Raw genomic sequence first — 4,832 nt, forward strand, 5'->3', positions numbered from 1 at the left:
TACCTACCTACCTATTTACCTATCTATATCTATTATCATCTATCTATCTATTGCTGTCTAGCAAACATCTATTTATACATATATATTATCTACCTACCTATCTATCTATCTATCTATCTATCTATCTATCTATCTATCTATATATCTATCTATCATGTATCTATCATCTATCTATTTATCTTTCTATCTAGTAGAGAAAGTCTCATTGTACAGGAAGGGTCAGTGGTGCAGGGTGTGTGAACAGTATGCAAGCTCACCAAGCATTTGCTAGGCCCGACTGTGCTGGGCATTGTAACAGAGACAAAAAGACATGACTGTCCTTAAACACTCAGTGTCTACTGATAATTTGGAAAGGAAGAGAACGTGGTTTCATAGATGCATACAGATTTCATTTATTCATGGAAAGTAAAAAAATATATATATATAAGAAGAAAATACAGTCAGCTGCTCCCTGATCACCACCATGTCTTCCCAATCACCATATTAAGATAAGATTACATTGACAATTCTAACATTTGATAAGATGTTAGCAGGTTATTTCAATGACTACTTAGACATCATATCACCTTTACCTCATCACAAGTACAAAGCAGAGTTAACAACCTTGGAATTCTAGAGGCCTAACAATTGGAAGGGGGCTCTGGACCTTGCCAGCTTTAGTGGTGGCCACAAGCCTGCTTACTATTTGCCGAAGTTAGTCTTGCTTTTCACGCTGGACTCATGTCTCTGTCTGACAATTTGTGGTTCTACTTTTGTTGTCTCTTTTCTCTGATGGTAGCATCTTCAGATAGCCCTAATTTTTTATCGAACAATGAGCATTTTGCATGGAAAAAAATTGTAGAGGCTCTGGATGGTGTTACCTGTCTCTGGAAGAGAACACCCTGTCTTCTGGAAAAGCCAGAAAAAAGGGCCCAGTGTCTAAATGCAATGATGCGTCTGTCTGACTACTATACCCCCTTCTATGGTAGAGTCCCTGGGGGTCCCATTGGGGTACAGGGTGTGTCAAGTCCACCCTGCCTTAATGGGCCTCTGCGTCAATGGCATGTCCAAGGTCTGTTCAGCTTATAGTTGTTTCTGTGCAGATTTCTAGCCTCTATTTGCAAAAGTTGGCAGATACCTTGAGAAAAAATACTGGTTCAGAAATATGATCCTTCAAATTCTGACAACTTCAAAGCATAAAAACACAGTTTTATTTTTGTTTGTTTACTTTTTCCCAAGCCCTGTGAGATGGCCAAGAGCTCTGCATTTGGATTTCTTCTTGGTTTTGCTTGGCATCTTAGCTTCCAGGCATGAGCCACTTAAAAGTCAACAAACGCCTTTAGGGAAATAGAAGTTCGCAGAATAAATGACTTATTTCCACGAACATTCTCTCTCCCTCCCTCTCCCTGCATTTTGTTCTCTCAAATCCTGGCTGCATCGACATTTCTAATGCCTTCAAACAGATTTTATTTATTTATAAATGTATCTTTGTTCTATTTGTTCATTTGTTTTTGGGTCTTGTCCATCTTTTCTACCTTTTGGTTGTGAGTGTTGGTCCAGCTATTCCACCATAGGCTAATGTGGAATTCCCTTTCAATATAATTAAATAGAAGCAAATAAAACTGCCTGCCAAATCCTGGAGGTAGAAGAATAAAGGGCACTCCTGGATTATCTTTTCCTAAAATCCTTTGGGCATTTATGGACAAAGGATCAAGAGCTGTTTCTTATTGGTTCACAGTTCCTGAAAGCTCTCCAGGTTTGTATCACCTCTTAAGAACTCAGTTCTCCAATGGGCTGATAGCCATCTCAAAATATTAAATCCTAAATGAAATGAAGGAAATATTCTAAAAATTTCTAAAGATCAGTAATTTCAGAATCAATTCAGCTTCTCTTAGAGCCAAGTAGTGTATTGGGCAAATTTCATTAGTTTGTGCTGCTGTCCTGGGTCACTGCCATTTTCTCTCAACCTGAGGGTGTGGCTATACATACAACAGGTCTCACTGAATAAAGTCTTTTATAGGATTTTTATAGGCTGAATTCAATTGAGAGATTAGAGTTGCTCCGGAGCTATAATATTTCCATTGAAAGTGAGTTTGAGACTGCTTTCAGATGCTTGTTTATGTGTCTGGTGGTTTGGCTCCTGCAGGTGCAGGTTTGCATAGGTGATGTGCCTCCAAGTCATCTGAGTCAGATGCAGGGAGGCAGACAGAGTGCATTGCAAACTTTATTCACCGAAATCCCCTCCACGGAGGCAGAGGTCATGTGTAAGATGCATCTTTCTCTGTGTTGGTTGAGTTTCTTCACTGTGGCTTCATGCAATGACTGTGTCTTGTTCAGTGTCATCACCATTAGCATCTCTTTTGTAACTGGTGTGTGCCATGCAGGGTCACCGCTAAAAGGCCTCTTTTGGTAATCTAATAATATTCCATCTCTTTCTCTTCAGAACAGCTGAGCTTCCTCTAGTTCAATAAGGGCTGGCCTTATTGAACACATTAATGTTTTGAATCATGTATGCATTGAACCAGTGGAACCTCATCTTAGAAAATACAGCCATGCACTGAAGAGTGAGCTATAATCTTGACTGACAGAAGGAACACATCATTGGTTCTTCCCCTTCCTTGAGGGCAAGCTTCCAGCCCATCCTATGTTCAGCAGTACATTATCAGAAGCTTTCTGCAGGTTTCCCCCAATTTATTATACCTTTTACAAGAGACATGTACTTTAAAAAGCCATAAATTAATTGTAATGTTTTAAGCATATGGCCTCTTTCCCCTTCTTTTATTTCTTTGAAACCAGCTTCCCGGTGTTTTCAACTTTGAATTTTCAAGGGCTGCATGGGGTAATAATCAATTTGAATCATTTAGTGCTCCCTAACCCAGCCCTGTCTCATGGTATCCTCATAGTGCCTTGGTTTATAACAAATGAACTTGTTAATCTAATCCTGAGTAATTCAGGAAACAAAATGTCCTCCCCCTAATGTCTTTTTCTGATAATGATGGAGAGTTATGTTGATAAAATTGCTTCCATGGAAGATGAAGTGCTTCTGATGGCTGCTCTCAGTCACGGAAGGGCTTTGGGTGATGGAGCAGCCCCGCCATTGTCCAGGCCACAGGATCAGGCTGTGCTTACATGGGGCTTCTCACTGACAGGGCCTCCGGCGAATAGGGCAGGAGCTGGAGCGCTGGCCCACAGGGAAATGCACAAAAGGTTTGGTTGGACCTTTCATTCAGCCACTCAGTTGGTAGTGACTGAATGCCTACTAGATGCCATGTGCTTTCCTGGGCTGTGGAGATAAAACAATGCAAGGCACCCAGAAATCCTTTCTGTTCCAGAGTTTACATGCTGGTAGATAAAGTCAGAAATAATGTCGATAAATAGAATGTACAGTATGTTAGCTAGAGGTAAGTGCTATGGGGGGAGGGTGGGCGAGCATGGGGCAGAAGGAAGAGGAAGGGAGAGAGGCCCATTTTATTTTATTTATTTTTTTAAGTTACCTTTATTGTTGAAAGTATTACAGATGTCCCCTCTTTTTCCACATTGACCCTTTCTACTTCCCCCATCCCCTCTCCAGGCCTTCACCATACTATTATCTGTGTCATGGGTTATGCATATACTCTCCCCTCCCCCGGCCTTCACAGCACTGTTTTAAATAAGAGGCAGGAGAAGGATGCAAAGAGGAAATAGCATGTGAGCAAAGTCTTATAGAAAGTGAATCCAAGAAGAAAGCATTTCAGGTGGACAGAGAGAAGAGCAAGTCCAAAGGGAGGTGTTGGTGGGAATATGGTCTCAGGTGAAGCCCTGCAACCATTCTGTGAGCTTTGAGATGGGGGCCAGGGCTATCTGGGTACCGAAGTGCCCTGATCTGAATACACTTCTCAGACTGCAGGACAAATGGCTTCACTGGAGCCCAGCTAGGAGGCAGCACCGTCATCTTGGCATCATATAGTGTGGCTGGGACCAGAATAGTAACAGCAGAGATGGTGAGAAGTGGTCAGACTGTGGATACAGTTAGACAGAATTGGATGGATTAGATGTGGCGGTGAGAGGGTGACATGGGGAAGAACTCCAGCATGTGCTGTCTGAGCAGCTGAAGAGTTGGAGCAGGAGCAAAGCTCATGAGAAGTTTGAAGAGGAGAAAAAGGACAATGTAAGACATCCACACCCAATCCAGCACTTCCCAGTGGATGCTCACTTCTGGAGAAAGGTCTCTCTCCTTTTCTCTCCTGGTTGATACAAAATCAAGAGAGGGAACTTCTATGATTTGGAAGCACAGACTTACTTTAGGGCAGAGCTGAGGGAAAGGCTTTGACTGTTGGTGGTACAGGTCTTTAATGGGTCTCTATAACAAGAGACACATCAGCAAGTGAAAACATGAAGATTTATTACATAAATTTAATTTAACATGGGAGACTTCCTAAGGAAATGGTTCTCAACCTTCTGGCCCTTTAAATACAGTTCCTCATGTTGTGACCCAACCATAAAATTATTTTCATTGCTACTTCATAACTGTAATGTTGCTACTGTTATGAATCGTAATGTAAATATCTGATATACAGGATGGTCTTAGGCGACCCCTATGAAAGTGTCATTTGACCACCAAAGGGGTCTCGACCCACAGGTTGAGAACTACTGTCCTAAGGAAAGGAAGACTAAAGAGGTAGTTAGAGTTGAACACTTAGGGTTGGACAAAGAACAGTGGATTTTGAAAATGGGACAAGGCAAATGGGTTTGGGCCAGTGCAGTTAATGGTGGAAAAATAAGAAGAGTTAGTTTGTCAAGTTTTGTTTGTGGTTTTCTTTCTGTTGGAATAGAAAGAGCACCTTTCACATTAATTTTGCCTCCTACTTTTAGGA

The sequence above is a fragment of the Myotis davidii genome, unplaced genomic scaffold (genome assembly GCF_000327345.1).
Source record: "Myotis davidii unplaced genomic scaffold, ASM32734v1 scaffold194, whole genome shotgun sequence".
Lineage (NCBI taxonomy): Eukaryota > Metazoa > Chordata > Mammalia > Chiroptera > Vespertilionidae > Myotis > Myotis davidii.